Source organism: Schistocerca nitens, chromosome 2 (genome assembly GCF_023898315.1).
Source record: "Schistocerca nitens isolate TAMUIC-IGC-003100 chromosome 2, iqSchNite1.1, whole genome shotgun sequence".
NCBI classification, from domain to species: Eukaryota; Metazoa; Arthropoda; class Insecta; order Orthoptera; family Acrididae; genus Schistocerca; species Schistocerca nitens.
Window position 1 is genome coordinate 108,358,007 of NC_064615.1, and position 24,244 is coordinate 108,382,250.

Sequence of the window (24,244 nt, forward strand, 5' to 3'; positions counted from 1 at the left end):
TCATTAGTATCGTTGTGTGTGTGTGCGTGTGTGTGTGTTTGTAAGTGTGTGGCTTTTTTTCGGTGTCGCTATCATGTTCAAAAGGATTAGACCAAGGACTCGGGATCCAAACGCATCAAGAAAGAAAGCCGGACGAAGGATTGGAATTGAACTAATTATTGTGGAAGTTGACAACGGCGAAAGGTTCAGGCGTGACGTTAAGTAGTCTGACTGGAGCCAACCGAGTACAGCGCGTGAGGTGTCAGCTATCAAATAATTTTAATCGGGTTATTGGAACTTACCAATCCATAATAGCACCGTATGAAATATTTCGAGTACACAGAAGTACATTCCGTAGGAATGAGAGGAACTCACCATGGCCCCGTTGCACAGTAGCGGACCCCCAGAATCTCCGTTGCAGGCGTCCTTCCCCTCTCCTGACAAAGTGCAGATGTGCTCCTCCTCCTTCAGCCAGCTTTTCGCCCACGGGTACTTCTTCGTGCACTCATCGGTGGAGAGGATAGGCAACTTCACTTTGTGAAGTACCGACACTTTGTCCACATCGACACTCTTCTTGCACAGCCTATGGGAAACACCACCAAATGTATGTTACGTGCGAACGTGTGTCGTCGGTCAACTACTTTACATCGACATCTTGAACCACATACCTATTTTTTTTTAACGTCGAAGTGTTACATAGCACTTCCTTCCCGATGAATAATACACTGCTGGCCATAAAAATTGCTACACAACGAAGATGACGTGCTACAGACGCGAAATTTAACCGACAGGTAGAACATGCTGTGAAATGCAAATGATTAGTTTTCCAGAGCATTCACACAAGGTTAGCGCCGGTGCCGACACCTACAACGTGCTGACATGAGGAAAGTTTCCAACCGATTTCACATACACAAACAGCAGTTGACCGGCGTTGCCTGGTGAAACGTTGTTGTGATGCCTCGTGTAAGGACTTTGATATGGGTCGGATTGAAACCTATCGCGATTGCGGTTTATCGTATCGCGACATTACTGCTCGCCTTGGTCGAGATCCAATGACTGTTAGCAGAATATGGAATCGGTGGGTTCTGGAGGGTAATATAGAACACCGTTCTGGATGCCAACGGCCTCGTATCACTAGCAGTCGAGATGACAGGCATCTTATCCGCATGGCTGTAACGGATCGTGCAGCCACGTCTCGATCCCTGAGTCAACAGATGGCGACGTTTGCAAGACAACAACCATCTGCACGAACAGTTCGACGACGTTTGCAGCAGCATGGACAATCAGCTCGGAGACCATGTCTGCGGTTACCCTGGACGCTGCATCACAGACAGGAGCGCCTGCGATGGTGTACTCAACGACGAACCTGGGTGCACGAATTGCAAAATGTCATTTTCTCGGATGAATCCAGGTTCTGTTTACAGCATCATGATGGTCACATCCGTGTTTGGCAACATCGCGGTGAATGCACATTGGAAGCGTGTATTCGTCATCGCCATACTGGCGTATCACCCGGCGTGATGGTATGGGGTGCCATTGGTTACACGTCGCGGCCACCTCTTGTTCGCATTGACGGCGCTTTGAACAGAGGACGTTACATTTCAGATGTGTTATGACCCGTGGCTCTACCCTTCATTCGATCCCTGCGAAACTCTACATTTCAGCAGGACAATGAACGACCGCATGCTGCAGGTCCTGTACGGGCCTTTCTGGATACAGAAAATGTTCGACTGCTGCCCTGGCCAGCACATTCTCCAGATCTCTCACCAATTGAAAACGTCTGGTCAATGGTGGCCGAGCAACTGGCTAGTCACAATACGCCAGTCACTACTCTTGATGAACTGTGGTATCGTGTTGAAGCTGCATGGGCAACTGTACCTGTACATGCCATCCAAGCTCTGTTTGACTCAATGCCCAGGCGTAGATAGGCCGCTATTACGGCCAGAGGTGGTTGTGCTGGGTACTGATTTCTCAAGATCTATGCACCCAAATTGCGTGAAAATGGAATCACATGTCAGTTCTAGTATAATATATTTGTCCAATCAATGCCCGTTTATCATCTGCATTTCTTCTTGGTGTAGCAATTTTAATGGCCAGTAGTGTACTTGCGAAAGAAAACCATTAAACAAGTTATCTTTGAGGGTAACACAAATTTCATATGGAATTGTGACTTTATTTGCAAGTGAAGAACCATGCCGAGGGACAACTCGCGTCTTCAATATGGGACGACAATCACGGTAACAGCCCGAGAGGAAGAAAATCTGCAGGCGCGAATACAGAAACTCCTCGAATCGCTACGCTGCTTTGGTGGAGTGCGAAATTACGGAAAATATATATTTATGATCACATCTGTGACGTATATTTAGACAAATTAAATTTTAGTGAAACTCGTTCTTTGAATAGACTTGTACGTAGAGGTCTAGCGTTGAGAATTACGATTCGACAGAATTTTGATTTTATCTAGCTGATATTGTACGAGTGTCATCCAATACGTAATGCCACATATTTGTTTCCTCGGCCAGTTTCGGTTGAAGAAATGAGCAACTTGTAATGGGACACTGTGGATAATTTTTGCTTCAGCTCCTACAGTTTCATAAACTTCCGATTGGTGGTGGCGGTATATGCAGTCTTCAAAATAGCGTCTGCAACGGAGGTACGTTTCAAGTAGAGAGCTGTTATCTGAGTTACTTTTGTCGGAACACCAGAGCATCGCAGATATTCAAAGCCGCTTGCAAAAGGTTTACGGAAACTTAATAGTGAAAATAAGCTCTGCGAGTAGTGAGGCGAGGCATCTGTCATCTTTGCAAGAACGTCGCGCAAACGTGTCCAACTTCCCGCGTGCCGACTAGCCGCACACAGCTTTAACTCCTGTATTGTTCGAGCGTGCGGACACTTTGATTCGAGGTAGTCGGCAAATCACAAACACCTCACTGCTCAACTGAAAGTCTCTGCTGATAGTGCTGACATACTCGTCTACAAGTTGGGGTGTTCAAAGGTGTGTGAGTCTAGCAGAACACCGTAAGGAGCAACGAAGGACCGTCTGTGCGGATCTGCTTGTGCGTTACGAGGCAGATCGTGACGATTTTTTATCGACCATCGTCGCAGGCGACGAAACATGGGTTCCTCACTTCTAACTGGAAACGAAAACGGAATTCCATGAAGAGGCGCCACTTCATCTCATCTACATCTACATGGACACTCTGCAAATCACATTTAAGTGCCTGGCAGAGGGTTCACCGAACCATCTTCACAATTCTCTATTATTCCACTCTCGTATAGCGCGCGGAAAGAACGAACACCTATATCTTTCCGTACGAGCTCTGATTTTCCTTATTTCATCGTGGTGATCGTTCCTCCCTATGTAGGTGGGTGTCAGCAAAATATTTTCAAATTCGGAGGAGAAAGTTGCTGATCGTAATTTCGTGAGAAGATTCCGTCGCAACGAAAAACGCCTTTCTTTTAATGATGTCCAGCCCAAATCCTGTATCATTTCTGTGACACTCTCTCCCATATTTCGCGATAATACAAAACGTGCTGCTTTTCTTTGAACTTTTTCGATGTACTCCGTCAGTCCTATCTGGTAAGGATCCCACACCGCGCAGCAGTATTCTAAAAGAGGACGGACAAGAGTAGTGTATGCAGTCTCCTTAGTAGGTCTGTTACATTTTCCAAGTGTCCTGCCAATAAAACGCAGTGTTTGGTTAGCGTTCCCCACAACATTTTCTACGCGTTCCTTCCAATTTAAGTTGTTCGTAATTGTAATTGTCTTCCGAACAAAAAGTTCAAAGACGCAGCCTCAGCCGGTAAGGTTATGCCGACCGTCTTCTGCGACACTGAAGGGGTTCTTCTGTTTGACGTCCTCCCTCGTGATGCAACGGTCAACTCTGCAGTGTACCCTCAGAAAGTCGGAGAAACGACTTCAGTGCGTTCGTCGCCACAAAAACGCAAATGAACTTTTCCTTCTCTATGACAACGGGGCCTTACACCCGACAGGAGCTCGCGAGACTCCATTGGACTGTTCTTCCTCGTCAGTCCTTCAGGCCAGATACCACACTTTTCGACTTCCATCTGTTTCGCCCAATGAAGGGTACAGCAGCAGGATGCAGTATGTGGATGATGTGGAGGTTATTAACCTTCCGATAGGGGTGCCTTCTAGACGGACAAGGTAGGTCGCGCGTATGTATCATAAAACTAAATAATAGTTATTATTCAAGGAACGTACAAACGAAAGCAAAGTAAACAATCTATTAAAAAGAAAAATTGTGTTTCATAACGCATATTTTCTCCCCATAGCTTCTCGACGTACTGATACATACTTCCCGTATACGAATGTCAAATTTATACAAGATTAAGCTTGAACGTTTGGTTTTTCAATACGCTAAAGTTATTTAGAATTTCAAATACAATCAAAGCAATATTTCTTGAATGATGCAAACAAAAAGACCGTTTGCATGTCTCACATTTGAAACAGGTGATTGTTTTGAAGTTAAAATACAACCATTGCACACATTTCTTGAAAGTTGTAAACAAATAACCTGTCTACATATTTCACATCTGAAACGGATGATTCTCGTTTTCTTACTAACTAAAAAGGCCTACATCTTTTCTTCGGGGGCTCCTGAGGTTAACCTTCTACTTCTCTTCCTTGTAGCTGCTGATGCTCGTCATCTGTGACCAACACATTTAAAATTTTAGTAAGGAGTTCTCCTGCTAATATCTGGGATATTTTCTCTTCTAGATATTATTGTTGTTCTCTCCATCCAGATTATATAGGAATTTATCGTAGGAACGTTCATCACCGAAAAAGACACCACCAGAGCCAATCGCTTCTCGTTTCTCGCAACGTTGAAGGACGCACAAACATTGTCGACGGCTGTCAACTCCTCCTTTTCCGTGGTTGTAAAATACGAGGGTTAGTCGGAAAGTAAGGAACGATCGGTCGCATAATGGAAACCACAGTGAAAATCCGATGAAGTGTCTCTAGTATGCCCGTCGACCGCATTACGTCGTTCGTTTTACTTCTGGGCACACTTGGAGCACATAACGATACCTAGAGCAATAGTGTCTCCCGCCAAGTACGAGGACCTAGTGAGAAATTTCGCCTGAAGCTATTCAGCCAACATTACATAACTGTCATGCGATTTCTTCTTGAAGACAATTGTCAGCCGAATTCTGCAGGGGCAATGAAGGTGCTCTTGCATTGATTTCAATTGGAAATGTTTTATTACCCACCATACAGCCCGTAATTGTCTCCCTCTGAGTTTCATCTCTGCTCACATGAACCGCTGGCTGTGAAGACAACATTTCGGCACAGACAACGAACTGTAGGCCAGCGTAGAGAATTGGCGGAAAGCACTGGCGGCTGCCTTCTATAACGAGGGTATTGAAAAGTTGGTACAACGCTACGAAAAACGTCTAAGTCGGATCGGCGACTACGGAGATAAGTAGATGGAAGTTGTAGCTAACTGTTGCTAATAAAACAGTTTTGATTTTCACTGTTGTTCCATTTCGCGACCTATCTTTCCTTACTTTCCGAATAGTCCTCGTATTATAATTTTTGATTTCTTGAGATCAACTGTTTCTTCATCGATTTTTGCACCGTTATGGAAGCTGGATATCAGCAAAACACTCTTGTACTTTACTGGCACGTATGAAACAAGTGTTGCTTCTTTGCGAAAACCAAAGAGATTTGAGCGGGTGTCTCGCTTTCTGGTCGCTGTGAATTCACAAGGACTCTGAGGCTTCTTTTTACGTAAAGCGCCAACGTAAGAAATTTTTTTTACGCCAATTCGTTTACAAATTGATATGTCTCCAACTGTATATAATGGGAGTTGCTAACCTTTCTACAACGTCGGATGGTTCACTGCTTACACGAAATGGTGTTTCTGGTTGGGTTCCGGAGTACATTTCCATATTATATGTTTAATATAGCGAAGAGTCGTAATTTTTTATTCCACATTGCTTGGTGTTTTTGGAATATATTGTATGAAATCGCATGTCCCTCTGCAAGCATCGAATTTTTCATCACTTGAGACATTTTCACTAACTGAATAACATTTCTGGCAATTTTCAAGGACTTCGTCAAACAAAATCCTTATAGCAGCCAGGCGATCTGTTTCTCTTCGTTCTCCTCTTGTTTCCTTAACATCAAAACGAATAGATTGCATTAAAAATTGAAATCATTTTATACTCATGACAGTTCGAAAGTCATCCATCCTCCATAAGCCGTCGAGAGTCAGACAATTCGCGCGGTACACCCCAGCCAGATAGAGCACCCCGAATAACGCTTTCATTTCCACTGTATCTGTCTGTTGAGCGTCCCTTGAACGACAGTAGTTATGTTGTATTGTAAGAATAAATTTGTCTTTATTTTCTAAAACACGCTGAGTCATTGTGTCAAAGATGAGGTATTTCCATGAATCAAGAATATTTGTACGTTTTTCGCTGGCCCGATTACTCTGGTCAGATGAAGTAAAATACTTTTCTTAGCTCACCTTTGCCTGTTCCTCGGTTTTTTTGCCACGGCCAAACCTTGATTATGTTTTTATTTTTCCTTCGAACAGCTTGAGATGTCGATCGGGTGCTCTCATCTTCATCGTCTTCTGAGCTGGCCTCCGCACTCAGTCCCGTATCCCGCGTCGGACCCTCCATCTCTTTCCGATGCGTGCTCTACTTCAACAGTATAACTGTCGTCTATAAAACTGTTGTCCTGATCATTCTCATCGCCGATATCACGCAGTATTCCATTTATCCCAGCTTCAACATCCAAAGGATTGGTTAAACTACACATCTTCTTGTCCCTCATAACACCTAAGAAATAAATATGAAACGAAACTGAATAAATAACAAGATGCAAGCGCTGAAGGTCAAGCGTATCTGACACAAGGAATTTCGCTTAATTTCATTGTCGATTCAAGACACATGTTACTTCACCATGAATGCTATTTTAAAGTACTAATAAACATTAAAAACTTACCAATAAATCTTGGAAAATAAAAATTTAAAAACTTGCATGAAGGGTCGCGCGTATTCCTCAGATACGAAGCACGTGTTACTAGCTCCCTTTTTACCGGAGCGAGCAGCAACTAGGAATGAAGTAGAGTGGGACCGAAAGAGGTGACTAGAAAAATGGGGCGATATCAATCACTCCCACTTTACGAGAAAAGTTAACGACCATTTTCACTGCCTATCTGACATACAGGAGCCTATTGGAAGGTTAATACAGCAAGATGTTGGCTCCGATGTTGAACAATACAGTGGTACCCTGTTGGAAATACGAGCCCAACCAGTAAACCGGAATTACGCTATCGGATTGAACGGGGATTAAGTGGAAAAATTGGGTCTTGTAGCCACAAGAATGGGAAATTATAGGGAGTATTTAAATCCAGAATAAAACGAACCTGCTTTCAGAAGAAAATGTGTTTTATTACTTATTGTTGATGGACAACAAAAGGATTATACATATATGAAAGGTGTTCCTGTATTAGTCAAGAAAAGTTCTAGCTGAAACAAATGTCACATTATAATACAAGATATTCAGTTAGAAGAAATTAAGTTGTTAGAAATCAATAGAACATAAGAAAATGGAAACCTACGATATTACGTTTACAAGGAGCATTACATTCTGAAATAATAAGTAGTTTGATTTAATGAATACCAAAGTAAATGAAGTATTTCAGAAAAATCAATACCAATGTAAAACAACTTGGGGACTTCGTGGAACAAGAATTTGTTTAGGCTCATAAGCAAATTTTAAACAACACCACAAGCTTTAATATTTCAGAACAAAGTAAACAGATGAAGCATCAGTCGCATATTCCACTTTCACAATATTCGAGAAGCGAGTAAGGGATTTAATCGAACAAAGGGTACAAGAGAAGTTATACCTCATTCGTCAGCTGAGACGGAGAAAACAGCTTGAAATTCAAAAACTTTTGGAATAGTTGGCCCAAACTAAGGCTGAGGTTAAAGAAAAGAAATGTGATGAAAAATGTTGGTTCCCTATAGAATTTGGCTTGGAAGATGGGACAAAATTAAATAAACTAATTCCGAAATTTAAACCAGTATGTATTTTACATCCTATCCATCATGAGTTTTTTTGCGTAGCCATCCTCCACAGCAAGCACAAAAACATGAAAAACGCCATATCTTGCTGGCCTGTATTTTATTTCCCACTTACGTGCTTTGGCTGAAATACAGTACAGAAAGAGAAGGCGTTTTTGATTTACAAAACAAATAATTCTATGTATCATTTTAGAATACTTCTGGACTCAGTATCAAAGCATACAAATGATGGAAAAATGTATATTTTGTACTTAGTACTAGAACAGGATACTGTTAAGTGGAGGACAGCACAATCTGAGGAATTTACTTCTGGGAATGATTCCCAAAAGTAAAAAAATTAATATTAGTCATTGAGCATTATAATAGTAGACACTTGAGTTGTTGGCCACTCGATATTACAACAGCGGTTAGGATAATTACAAGTAATATATTGAATTACATTCTAACTGGGTCAAAAACTTTAACTAATGTCATAGAGAAACGTGATTTGATAAGGGTATTAACTCATAGATTACGATCTCTGTCTTTAAAGAAAATGTTGTATCATCTGTGGACAAACATTAATCGCTTATTAATGTTTATAGAAGGATTACATATTTTAAATAAGGACTGAGGAGATTATGCCCATGAGGAAAATCCTCAAACAAACGATAATACTAATGGAAATCACTGTCCATCACGATTTCAATGGAACGAATAAAACTAAATATTGTAAAGTAAGGAAAAAAACAGCATTAGAGAGAGTAAACATGTTTGTAACAGACTCAAATATATCAGCAAAACAATATTAACAATTTATGTCCAAATAAACATACAAGTCTTCCCTGGACCAGTCAACGGTAAAAAATGAACATTTTGGAACATGAGCCAAGCTCCAGCACATAATAATGGTACAGTGGGCCTGTCAACAGAGACGCTAGTGACACACGCAAGTTCAGTATCTGTTTATGAGATGTTACTGGGGGAAGAGGGGACAAAATGTGAGAATCAGCAAGTAAAACTGATTGCAGCTGGTGATATTTTTGGAACGAAACTCGGGATTCATGTACATTCTGATTGTGAAATACATTCTGTATCACAGGAATTACTAGTAGTAACAAGTAAAACGTTTTGGTTTCCTATATCAGTACTAACAGAAGTGTAAGTTGTAGGAAACACTGTCAATAAAGGAGAATGAAGACAAAACATAACAATTTGTAATAATTAACACATCAACTTTGTATTAAACATTATTTTCAGTATCTAATTTATACCTAGACATATTACTAGGCTGGAACTGGCAGGTAAATAATAATGTGTTACTAGGTTTTAATGGAAAAGAGGTTTATGGTAAATAAACGGTGGAGAGGCTATCATACATTTCCAAAACAATTTGTTAGAGTTTCAAGAACAGTAACAAGTAGGGCACCATATTCATCTAGTTTTTTGAATGGAATCTGTTGTGTTAGAAGAACAAGAACAAATTACACATGAATCATTGTAAAACAATAAATAAAAATCCCAAAAATCAGATATACTGACAGAGGAGTCAATCAGAAAATATTTTATCAAAGTATAAATTAATCGGCAGTGAGGTTGTCCTTAACAGAAAAAGGGGTACAAAATTCTGCAAGTAAAATGCCTGCAAGATATCAAAATAAAATTTGGAAACAAACTAAAAAAAGTTTCTACCTGACAATGCCTGTTTCATAGAGGAACTTCTGTTATTATAAAGAGGTGAGTAGGAATTCCTGAATCACATCTGTATGTTTAATAATGATAATAACAATAAAATACAAAAAACCATAAATGATCAGAATCCAGCCATATTTACAAATTAATTTGCGATGAGAATGCTAATGAGTTATTTCACATAATTAAGATTTATCATGCAGATTATAAACGGAGCGTAATACTAACGAACTAATTAAATAACAAGTATTTTCGGTTAAACCTTGTATATTTATGGAGTATGTATGCAAATTTAAAGTAAGAGTGGATAAACTATTCTTCTGTAAACCTTATACATGAGTCTTTGAACTGTTACAGAAGATGGTTCATAATTACATTATAGAACATAGTTCTTGTGTCTATAATAATCAATTATTAGTAGGTATGAAATGTGCAGCAGATGTTCACTTGTGTTTTGGTGCCAGAACACTGCAGCGCTATATAAAACTCAAAGGCACAGACCTCTAGCTATAGAAGAATTATTGTCTAAATTCGAGAAAACAGAATATTGTAGCTCAGTGGACCTAAGACCTGGATATTGGCACTTTCCATTAGCTTAAAAATCAATACCTAATGCAATCTTACCAATTTAAAGTATTACCCTTTCGACTGAACGCCTCAGCAGCGATTCCTATCCGAGCTTTAGACCGATCATTGGGAAATCATTCAGTATAGGATCTAACAATATGTGTACATGATTTGGTTCTAGTTTCAAAGTATTAGGAATTTCATTTTAAGTTATTAATATATTCTTTAATTCGATTAGAATAAAAAGGAACAACAATAAAATTTCCAAAATTGCATTTTGGAATAATGGAGTTAAGATTTTTAGGCCACATGGTAAAAAGTAATTGAATGTAACTTGATCCAGAAGAATGTGAGCTACTAAATATTGGCCTCAGCCAAAGAATGTAAGACATACTAGTGAGCCCAGAAAGGAAGTGTTACTTGCTGACACTAAATCAGTAAGACTGACCTCTGCAAAAGTGGAATCAAATCCCGTAGCAGGAATGCTGGGCGATGATTTCTTCACATTATTTTCTGGGCGAAGCTCTTTTATCAAAACTAAGTCAACCACTAAAGGATCACGATATGAATGAAACACTTGCCCCTTAAGGGAAAAAACGCAGTGAGAGGTTAAAGGCTAGAGAGAAATTGCGAGATGAAAACATCACCTGTCAATTACATAAAGTTTTAACAAAGCGTGATGAAGTTTTATTACAAGAACGACACGGAGAGCTAGGAACCATATGAACTGAGATGACTGTTATGAAGGAAGCTCATCATGTGCAACCTGATGGAGTAACGAAGGTCACGAGTGAGGTACAAAGTGTCAGGAAGTGCTGAGTGTCCTTGACAGCAAAGTGCAGATCACTGGTAGATTAAACCACCTTTCTCTACAACGAACTGAGAAGGTAGAAGAGCACGTGAAGGCTATAACTGAGAAAATAGGAACCGAAATAACTCAGTGGTTATCGAAGGAAGATGTTGAGATTAGAGACCATGTAACCACTGAAGTACAAGCGATACGACTGAAGCTATATTCAGTAATGGTGAATCTGCAACCGAATGGAAAAGCAAATTAAACGAAGTACAATAAACGTTAGACGAGGAACTTCCTTAGTAGAAAAATGAAATTACAGCACGTATTGAACATCTAGAGTGAAAGGAATTTAGTGTGCAGAATAGTGGACAAAATATGACGCATGATCGTAAATGCTATGGGAACAAGAGTCAGTATGAATCGATACTTTTTCCCAGAGCGGAAAAATTACAGTCCGGCTCCAGAGAGGATAGTAACTGTAACTGAGGAAACAAATTACAGGAAAGCCTTATAAGACAAAGGCAATTTCAAACCTTGTGAGCTGAGTAAAAGCCTATTCACCCCGCTATCTTTATCAAGAGTTTTAGAGGTGTTCCGCCCAAAGTCTGGACAGAATGTCAGAAGATACAACTTGTACTCTCAACTTGCGACATTGTCGGTGATGCGGCTTTCTGTGCTATAGAAAGAGCAGATAGCCGCCGAACTTAAGAACAATTTGGGAAGAAGAACGATTGACACAGGAGGTGTACAATCCCGGAATGTGCAACTCAAAACTCGGTAGCATGTGTAAATATATCGAAAACAATATTAGTAAAACTCGATACTGGGATGAACCCATGACAACGAAAGAAGTATTACGAATCCTTAAACCGAAACTATCTATCGCGGTGAGGGAACAGCTAGTAAACATCTCTGAAGACGATTTAGAAGAATTTTTAGCCACTGTTGATTCTCTAGATCTTATACAGGACGATCGAAAGAAGAATAACGCAAATGACGGTAGTTATTATCAGCCGCGCAGGGGTAACAACAAAAGAAATGAAAGTGGTAACAGAGATCGGAAAAGGAACGACTACCATAACAACAATAATAATGGCAAATGTGGTTAGAGGCAACCACAAAATAATAGTGGGTATCAGAATTAAAATGAGAACGGATACGACAACAATCAAGAAGATGTTATCAGGAAGAGACTCGGGACGTCATAGGGAACAATAATCGTAACTTCCAGCAACAAAAAACAAGTAGATACAGTTCTGATACGTGGCCAAACCAACAGGCAGGTCAGTCTAATCCGAATAACTGGGGGGGGGGGGAGGGGGGAGAGGGTGGCACCTGCTGTATCCAGTCAATCAGTCAATACCGGAATAACCCTCAGCACAGTAACGTGCAGCGACAAGACGGTCACATGATGCAACAGAATCAAGACGAAACAGTAAGAATCATGGAACTGGTAGATGATAGCCAAACCGGCCCATCTACATCTCTAAACTTAAGTCGACCACTGCCTTCCGGAAGTGGTCATGGAGAAAAGTGAATTGAATTTTATGAACGATACAAACATGTTGCGATACAACGACAGCTAGGATGTATGCAATGAATTATGCGCTGAGCCGAAAGTCTCTAGTCATACAGGTAAATCCGTGGTGGAAACTGCAGTGCAGAGAAAGATAGGCAGTATAACGATTATTGTGATTTTAGACACAGGAGCAGTGACAAGTGCGATGAGCTTTGTTTTCTATGAAGAGTTATGTCAGGTGTATAAGATACCGGCTTTTCCAGTACAATGTTGTAGGGTAGTCGTTACTACTAGCGCCAAATCGCAGGTAGTCAAAACACAGGTGCATATCGAATTTCTAATGGGAAATTGGCCTTCAAGGGCACAATCATGGTAATAAAAATTTATCAGTGGCCTCTACAGAAGAGGTATACGGCAAGTACTGCTAGAGTATCTATATCAAGTATACCTGACCTCATTTGTTATACATAACCAGTAATTTACCCATTCAGGAATACTGTAGCTCACAACGTTCTCAAAGCAGTGACTAATTGCCACTAAAGAACTGATTCAACAAAAGGTTGCAGAGTCAGAGTGCTTAGATATGCAGCAAAAGGCACAATTAATAGGGTTTACTAAGCTATTATACAGACGTCTTTTCTAAGAAGTCAGAAACCATAAAAGGCTATGTTTATAATATGGAGGAGTATCCACATGAAACATTTGCCGCACAACTTAGTCCGTCTATTGGACGAAAAAGGAAGTGGTAACCAGATAAATCAAAAAGCTGTTGGAATGGAATATTATAGGGCCTTCCTATTCTCTGTAGAGCAGTCCACTATTGGCTATAACAAAGGAAGATGGGAGTGTAGGGCTTGTGTTGGTTGCGAGGGATATTAACAGGATTATTGTACTGACATGTATCAGGCAGGAAAACCTTGAAGACCAGATTCAAAAGTTCTATGGAGCAAAGCCTTTAACAGGCTTAGATATGCATTCCTTGTATTGGCAGATATCACTATCAGGTGCATCAAGGAAGTACACAGCTTTCCTATTTGCTGGCGAGAGTTACCACTTTGGCATTAATATTACTGTGGGACTATTTATCGACGCACTGGGTACCGTGCTAACCCCCGAAGCTTTACACAAGGTTACACTATATGTACTGTAGATGATCTTACAATCGCTATGAAAACCTGGGAAGAACGTTTAAAAGTGGCGGAAAAAGTATTCATCAATATGCAGAGGCGGTGTCACCGCAAACTTAACCAAACCCAAGTTCGGCAGAACTCATACTAATTCATAGGGCATGTTGTGTCAGGCAGAGGAATAATTCCAGACCCTAAAAAGTTAGATGCAATACGGAATTTTCCAACACCCAGAACAAAAACAATTCAAGGCATTCCATGGGTTGGCTTGCTGAACTTGTTAAGAAAAAATATGTCGTGGATATGGACAGCTGAATCCCAGTCAGCACGCGATAACATTAAGAAGGCTCTGATCCATTCAGAAACATTATGCACGTTGACAAGACATATGATTTTTGTCTAGCAAAAGACAGATCATTTGGTGGTTTAGTCATTTGCCTGTTCCAATTAGTGGAAACACAGGGAAGAAAGGAAGCGAAGGTGGGAGGGTTTGCCAGCTGCATACTCTCACACTGCGAGGGGATGTATTTGGCAACTGAAATCGAAGAATTTGCTGTGATTTGGGCATTAAAAAGGGTTCACTGCCATATGCATGGCAAAGGAGTGATAGATTTTTGTGACTGCCAGTCACTAAGCTTTTTGCTCATTTGTAAGCCATTACCAGATTGGCTCTTTGGATTTTATTTCTACAGAAATATAATATCAAAATGAATCATACAAAAATCTGCTACAATATGGTAGATGACATGCTATCATGTCTGCTACAGGGGCTTCCAAAATTTGCCGAAATCGTAGAATAAGCTTACGAGCACAAGGTACTGCTAACCAATACTCTGTCAAATGGTCAGCAGTATAGATATATTTGTAGGAATATGGGTCTTCTACAGAATGAAGAGGATAACTGGAAACCCATAATTCAGGAAATAAGAATAAACTGAATACTTGACTGACTAAACAGTTTTGAATATAAAATGACATCTTCTTTCATTGTAAACAAAACGATGGGGAAAGGTGGTGTGTCTGCATCCCTTCTAATTTAATAGAGGATTTAATGTGGTACAATCAAAGAGTATTTTATGGGTTCATTTCGGAATAGACAAATTCATTAGGAAAATTGCCAGTTATTATTACTTCCCAAATCTAAAATGGATAGAACACCAACTCATAAGGTCTTGTACAACTTTTCAAAAGACCAAACAAGTGAATGTTTTCACTAAGACTCAACAGGGCCCGTAATACCCACAAAACCCCTTAAACTCATATCAACTGTTGTAAGTGGTTCCCACCTGACATCTCGCGGTGGGGTTAAAGTTACTTAAAGTTGCACCCCAAAAGAATCTCTACAGCAACTCCGGTTATACAGAAACCCAAGACCATGTCGTCTGACAATGTGGTCTACTGCCTCAGTGCTAAAAGGAAAGGGTTTTTGGAGGGACAGGATATTAAAAAGGCATTTACATCATGCTTTCATACAGAACGTAACCTAGTTGAATGAGTGTTCAAAGAGTTTATCAGATTGATACGAACATACAGACCTAGACAATATACACGATGGATAAACTATGTGGGTGAATTTCACAAAATATACAACTTGTCCCATTCTTCCCCTGGGTATACCCCAGTGGAGCTTATGATATATGCTAAGGAAGAGCAAGAGTGGACATCACCGATACATAAACTACTGGGATTAGAAGTAACCCGGGCAGCAGAGATCACTCAGACTTTAATTAAATGAAGCCCTCAAATAAAAGAAAAACGGGAAAAGATATATGATAAGGACGTCAAGACAGTAACAGGCATTAGTTAGGAGAATTAGTGCTCCTATGAACCCATACCCAGGATTCGAGCCTTAAAAGACAGAAAAAATGGCAACTTTTGTACACTGGTCTCTACACGGTTGTAAGGATCACCCATGAGGCGCAGTTACTGGCTGGCACAACTTTACAGTATAAGTGTCAAAGACCTGTACCCATTCATGGAATAACTTGCAAAAAAGAAGTGCGAGACTTCTCTAGATAACATTTATTTTCTTTGTATATGTATTGTTCTTCGTCGTGTAAATGTTTTTGGTATGTAAGTTGCAGACAGTAAATTTTTATCTTAGATAATATTTTCATTGTAATTGTTAATATGATGCCCAGGGGGCAGCTAAAGCAGAAATGAGTCTAGATAGAAACGTCTATTACATTAAAGAACTAAAAAGTTCTGAAAAATTTTTCCAAAAAATTTTCATTATAGCACGATATTGCGAACAGGGATAGAACATCACTAAACGCTGTTTACTTGAAATGAGAATTGCTGATGGTTAAGCCATTTTTTAATTTAGGGTGGTTTCCTTAAGAGTTTCGATGAGAATAGTAATCTTTTCTTTTTTCTTTACCTTTTAAAAACCTACAATACAAGAATGTTAGGATAAGCTTCATTTTGCACACGCAATTAAACAATGATTCAGTACTTACTTAAATGTCCTTGTGTGCCTCGACAAAATTACACAATTCACCATGGAATATTAGATTTCGAACTGCTTTGAGATGAAATTTTCTTAACGGATCTAGTGGCAGGTTTACCGATTAGTTTTCGCTTTTCTGGTGTTGTCCTGGCAACAACATTATTCGCAATAAGGCATTGGTAGCTTGCTTTTCTGAGTAAATATGAACATGCTTTGGTGTCCTCTAAACATGCAATTGTATTCTTAAATGTTAAAAGTGATACACTGGCCAGAGCCTTGAGTGTCAAGCTCCAGACCATCAACTGATAATGAAATATATATATAAGCTTCTCCGAGCACATTGTGTATCCAGATAAAGTTACGTACACATCTGAATGATTATGATACGCGACAGTAATGTACAGATGACCAACTTACGTACATCGTGTAATCACGAAGTGTATGTAAATAGATGTGCAAAGTGACCTAAGAGAAACAGTATGTTCGATATATAAAGAACCAATAGTGCTAACGTCAGTGACGTGTGGACAAACTCAAAAGTGACTGTGCAATTTACCGTCGATTGTAATACATTAAAAACTGCGGCTCAGGGAATGTGTCGAGACTTAGGGGACTGATGACCTCAGATGTTAAGTCCCATAGTGCTCAGAGCCTTTTTGTCGAGACTTACGAGACAGACTGTTTCAGTGACAGCGCAATGGCGCTTCGTAAACGTCTAGGTAATGGACCCTGGCGTTGCTAAAAATAAATTATGAAAACCTTTAGGCGCAAAATAATCATTTCTGTGAGCGATAGGACAATGTAGTTACTTTCAGCCGCAGTTGTGTAGTGATGATGTGAATAATTTTCACAGAGGCAGTGAAAACTGTGAAACTAATATTCAGTGCGTTCAGAGCAACAACTAATTTTAAATGTGTGACTGAACTTCAAGAACTAGATCCAACAGGTGCGATATTTCTACAAACAATCGTCACAAATAACACAAAAATCTCACAACAGATGTGATAAATATTTTTCTGTGAGACTAACAGTGTACTAATCTGTGTGAGAGCTTTTCAGGGGACATTATGTCATAAAGAAATTCTGATGCCGCTTTGGAAATTTTCACATTTGGAGTTCCGGATGAGCTGATGCCAAGGTCAGCAGGAAGCAGTGATGAGTTTCTGCAGCCAGTCCGGATACTGTGTTCCTAACATCACACTCACCGCCACAGGCTGCCCACATAATAATTCTAAATGGCTTTCAGCCAAAACGTTAATTATTAATAATAACTTATTGATCCTGCATAAACTTTATGAAGTAACTGTTGAGTGGAAACTTAAAAGCAGGACTTGTATGACACGCATGCTTTGAACCTTGCAGGCAGTGTTGTACTGTGGCCTGGAAAGCCATCTTAAACCGTAGTTAATGTTACAATAACCACAAGTGAACAGTGTCAATAACGAACATAACTATGCATGTTTATGTATGTAAATGTGCTGTCGGTGACGGAATATTATTTGGGAACGAAGAAAATGCTCTACCTTTACGTGTTTTGAAAATGAAAACATTAATAATAAATATATTTCAGTGTGTCAAATACTACGAATACCAAAAACAATATTATGTCATGGCATTTATAGGTAACTATATAGGATGCATAAAATGATCACCCTGGTGTCAACTCTCGAACCTGCTAGATGATTTTAAGACGAGGTTGCTTCCAAATGCACGATTTTGTTGATTGCACAACAGTTTTTTTCAGAATGTATGTATACATTTCAGACCTCTGCCTCCACGTGAATACAATTAAGTGGAAATGATTAATTATCGCTAGCACTCAAGTGTTATCGTTGACCATATCTCTTTCTTTTGTCGTAATGGCGCATTGGCAGCCATTACAATAACTATAATTAGTTACATGATTTTCAGGCTTCACCCACAAGATATCAGGAGAAACACTTTAATTACATTTTATATCAGGAAAAGGGGGAAAATATATTAAATATACAAGACGAGTACAAAGATAATAGACAATAAAAAGGGGCACCGGCTTGCATATGAGTTAATCACTGACTGGTAAGAAATCTTGTTTTCTCTGCCATAAATATTATACAGATCCTAATCAAAGCTATAAAAGTTCAGTTCCTAACAAAGAATTTATAATACATTGAGACTGATTGTGCAGCTGCATAGCTGATTATATCGTCTGTCTCTCTCTGCAACAATATTTATTTTTTGGGCACTAACTAGTACAGTTTTAAATAAATCACGCATACTTTTGAGATAGCAGTGTGTGTTGACGACTTAAGCAAATTGTTACAACACAAACGTTACTCAGAGTTATTTGCCTATGTAGCAAAATTGATGATCGTTAGTGCGTCATTTAGCCGTTACCATGGGTGTGCCAATTACATGCGACGTCAGGACTTATAAATATTTTCATCCACGATTCCAAATACAACAAACCAGTATCTTTCAAAAAAGAAGGATAACAAAGAGATAGAGAGAGACACCAGTGTCACCCCTATCCAGGTCTCATGATCTGTTTTCTTCACGGCTGCATCCACTTTGCGTCCCCCCTCCCCACCATTTCACCACCACTGCATTGCCGTTTTCTTTGGTTGATTGTCTTTGAGTGAAGAACTTTTGCGTACTGCTGTTTCAGCTTGTAACGATACATATTGCTACTCGCCTATATAGTGCACCATAGCTTTCATAATTAACTGTGTACAAGGCAGAAATTCCTTGTTTGTATAAATATATTACGATAAGATACTTCACGGCGTTTAAATGTGAATTTTAATAGTGGACCTCCAAGTTATATGCTGTTAAACACTGTGATATACAAATATATGCAAAGGTAATGTATTTATCACGCAAAATAAACATTTCAACTATCTTGCTCCTTAACACACTACAGATCGTATTGTGCAGACACTGATGCCTCTGAGTCGACCTTTGAACGATAGTTTCATCTATGTCCATGTCAGTCATTGTTCAGACACAACAGCATGGCGTATACCTGTTTACTGGTTAGCAGTTTCATATAACAGCTATGCTAAAAACTCCAGAAATTTAAGTGTGCAATATACTTAGGCGTTTCAGAGATGTTCTCAATTTTACTAAAGACTGATCTGGTCCATTGACCCGATATACTTTTACGACAAGTACTTGTATTTCATTCCTGTCTGATGTTTCTTGACACACAAATAAAGTAAGGAATCATGCTATTTATATACTGTTTTTCATGGTTGCCCTGCCTCTCGTTTTTGTAATGTATACTTCTGTTGTTTACTCCAGTTTATGGACTTTAAAATGGCCTAAGGCCGAAATCTGTATCGTATAACAATAAAATAAAAATTATTACAGTCAAATGGCAGCAGCATCATTTAAAAACTTTACCATCACTGTGGGTTCAGCCAAAATAAAAACTATCATTAGAGTATGGCTTGGGTTACATTCTACTCTGAGGAGAAAGGGATTCACCAGAAGGTAAACATCGAATTACAGTTTTTCCTTGTTGAAGTATTCATAAGTATCAGCTGAATTATTCAGCTACTGAAAAAAAATCTTTCTATTATTTGGAGTCTACAAAAAACTCAGGTCCTCTTAGTCGACATATGACATGGACACAACTGATACCCAAACTCCCAGTAGTTTTAAATGTGTTATCTCGTCTATCTCTTGAAATTTGGTCATTTGAGGTGTGAAACACGAAATAAATTTGAAAACTCTTATTAAAATTATTTAATCGTACAAAGGGCGTAATTCAACCACAGAATAATATCCATAGACATTTGGAAGAGAAATTAAATAAAGAGACCCATAATAAAGTAGAAAAGAATAACTGTACAGCAGCAACTCGTGACTTTGAGGTGAAGTGTATGGTGTTAGTCAAGGCTTAACATCTATAATATAAAGTAAAAGACTAATAGTCATATTGCATCAATGGGAAACATATCAAATGTAGCACTTCTAAAGAAACAATGTAATCATTGTATTAAGAAGCAGGTATCAGTGAAGGATGGTGATATACATCACACTGGATATGTCAAACAGTGCTATAGCTGCTGTAACATTAAAGGAAACCTTTAATTATGTGAATGATTCTACTGCTACCACCCAACTCAAAAACCCACACATTTTACTTTTGTCACTAAGGTACTGTTCCTTCACCTAAAACTAAAATGCGAAGAGATAGTTTTCTCTCACAGGCATTATGTTGTTATATGGATTACAAAACAGTCACTTAAAAGCTAAATCTAACTTTCATATCTGACAATTTTAACTTCCAATCTTTGGTATTCATTTGCTATAAGAAAGCTTTCTTTTCCCAACCCCTATTTATTTTCTTTCAAGGGATTGTGTTACAACTGTGCCAGGAATATTTTTCAGTATTGCAAAATAACTCATTAGAATGGGAGTTGCCATTTTATTGTGCACTGCAGCAGGATTTTTTCTTTGGAATTAAACAAAATTACATTGAAGAGGGGAAGAATAGGCAATGTACTTGACTGAAATCCTAATTAATGATGTGCCAACATCAGTGCTAAAATTAAACACAATTACACGACCTCTTAACTGTAAAATAACATAATGGCATGTTAGTATTTTTTATAAGAAGTAATTAAATCACAATAATTGCTGCCAAAAATAATATGTGTAAGTACTAAGAAAGCAATTTAAACCTGATATAGATGGGAACTTATAACAAAAAAGCATTCAACCACACGCATTTATTTGCAAAGTAAGAGTAAATATGTCACATGTGCTTGGTGTACAAGGGGAGAAAGTATTGTACCAAACATGATGCTGTGCCCTCATACATACTGTACGGTAGGAAGTAGTGCAGTTCTTCTAACAATGGAATTGCACATATTCTGAGATAGGGATAGGGTTTCGTATATCAGTGACACTATCTTTATAGAGTGAAAGACGACCACTGATAGAAAAGTATCAAAAAGGCATGAAAGACAATTCCTATAGAGTTGGCATATTTACTGCTTTGAACTTTGCGCCATGTTGTGTTGAAGGAAACTTGCTGAGTTGTAAAAGATGAGAAATATAATAAAATAGGAAAATACTAAGTATATGAAGAGTTTTTGAGTTTTTTCAATAGAAAGATATCAGTGTTATGAGATAAAATCATCAGAAGATCTCTAACTACCCAAAATATAATTCCACCCAAACTATTATTAAGACAAAACTGTAAAATTAGTAGTAAAGTATGAGGCAGCCTGAATCTACTGTTCGCCCATGAAAAGAGCATGTTTGCAAAGGGCTTACTTGCAATTATGACATAAAAGATTTCAATTACAAACTCACCACAGTGCCATTAAGAGGCAAACCTGTATCCAGTCACACAATACGAGCACATAACCTAACTTTAGGTCCCAATATTTATCACGCTGCAAATTGAAAGATACATTCCTTCAATTACAACAGAGCAACAATTGCCACTCAATTTGTTAATCATGATGACACAACTATACGTGCAAAATGACAACCACATTAGTATACTTATATATTAATGGTTATTAACTTGATAATTTATAAGTAAGTTGAGACATTTATCAGGAGAAATTATTCGTAACATAAAATAAGTGCAGATTGATAGAAGTTGGGCACTGGAATTAATAGAAGTAGCTACACTTAACGCAGAACCATTTACCCAAGTGGGAGGATGTGTTGTGTTATATAGAACTCCAGAGGAGAGATGTGTGTTTTCCCTATGTATCTTTACTGACAAATGATTCTCAAGAAGAAAAACCATAAAACAAGATATGAATTGAACTGAACTCTGTCCGAACAGGCCTTGATACGCCCAATGGTACCGACCGGCCACCAAGTCATCCTCCAGCCCACAGGAATCACTGGATGTAGATATAGAGGGGCATGTCGGCAGCACACCACTCTCAGTTTACGAGACCGAAGCTGCTACTTCTCAATCAAGTAGCTCCTCAGTTTGTCTCACAAGGACTGAGTGCACCCCACTAGCCAACTGCACTTGGCAGACCGGCTGGTCACCCATTCAAGTGCTAGCCCAGCCCGACAGTGCTTAACTTCGGTGACCTGGTGGGAACTGGTATTACCACTGCAGCAAGGCCGTTGGCAAGAGAGCAAAAATATTTTGTCCTGTCTCAAGATGAGGCAAACGTGGCAATCTGCTAAACATTGGTATTTCAAATGTACAGCGAATAATGCTAACCTTTGGGAAAATGTCAGCAATGAACAGGAAAAAACACAATGTGAACTTGGTGCATATGCCTGATGAGGTTCATTGAACGTTTTGAAGAGGCTACTCTGGCAGGCATCGGTGCATCCAGCTGAAGACTGTGGTAATTATTGGAACAAAAGATACCTGTCATCTGGGATCCAAGGTTATATATGGAAATGTAGTGCATACATACATAAAGGAGGAACTTGAAACTTCAAGCGCAGGGAGAGAGCATGTAGAGGAACTATGGCTGAAATTTAAAAGAATAGTTGACAATGCGTAGAGAGATATGTACCCTGTAGAACAGTTTGTAATGGGAGGGACGTTCTATAGTATACAGTCGCTCTAAGGAAACTTCTAAATAACACAGGCTACCATAATAGGTGAAAACACAGCATAGGGCTATAGATAGAAAGATGCTGGATGAAATGCACTTGTCTGTCAAGACAGCAATGCATGAAGCATTTAGTGACTAAGGTAGTAGAATATTGTTGAAAGATCTTTCACAAAACCTAAAGAAATTACGTCGTATGTAGAGATTGTTAGTAGCACCGAAGTTAGTGTCCAGTCAATCGCAAATGGGACAGGAACTGAAATTTAGGGTAGGAAACAAAAGCTGAAAAGCTTAACTCCGTTTTCAAGTGATTCTTTGCAAAGAAAAACCCAGGAGAATTGTCTCAGTTTAACCCCGTACCGCTGAAAAGATAAGTGAAACAACTGGTAGTTTCAGCGGTGTCGAGAAACAGCTGAAATCATTAATATTGAATAAAGCTCCAGGATCTGATGCAGCTAGGTTAGCCCTTTGTTAACTATAATCTGTCATTGCTCCCTTGAACATAAAACCTTGCCCAGTAGTTGGAAGTAGGCACAGGTCCCACCTCTTTACAAGATGGGTATTAGATTGACCCACAAAACTGCCTACCACTAGCCTTGACACTGATGTGTTGCAGAACCTTGAGCTAAAACATAATGAATATCTCGAAGAAAATGGCCTCCTCCATACCAACCATCGCGAGATTCTGAAAACATCGATCCTGTGAAACCTAACTCACGCTTCTTTCACGTGAGATACTGAAAGCTTTGGATGAAGGCTGTCAGGTGAATGCTGTATTTCTTGATTTCCGAAAAGTATTTGACTCAATAACACGTCTATGCATATTATCAAAAGCACAATTATATGAGATATCAAGCAAAATCTGTAATTGAATTGAAGGTTTGTTTGTAGGAAAGACGCAGCATATTGACATGTATGGAGGGTTATCGTCAAATGTATGATAGAAGTAACTTCAGGTGCGCCCTGGGGAAGTGAGTTGGGACCCTTGTTGTTCATGCTGTATGTTAATGACCTTGAAGACAATATTAACAACAACCTCAAACATTTTGCACATGACTAAGATATCTATAATGAAGCATTGCCTGAACGAAGTTGCATAGATGTTTAGTCAGATCATGATAACATCAGAAAATAGTGCAAGGATTGGCAAATTGCTTTATGAGTTCAGAATTATAAAATTGTCCACTCCACAAAACGAAATAGCTTAGGGTCCCATGACTATAATATCTATGAGTCATAGTTTTGACTGGCCAGTAAATACAAATATTTGCTTGTAACACTTTGTAGGGATGTGAAATATAATGATAACCATCTTGTGGTGCTGCAGTTCTTCTTGTTATGTACATGCTTGCTACAAAATGGGAAGAAGAATTCCGCCTTATACAAGACACCGTTTTTCTGTTGTGTTTCACCCAGATAAGTTTCAGCACATTTTGTGCTGTCTTCAGTGGGTTCATTTTTATTTTTTAACTGTAAAATTGTTATTACAAATTAACATTTAGCGAAACTTTTGGTACACAAACTGCCCACAGATAGGAA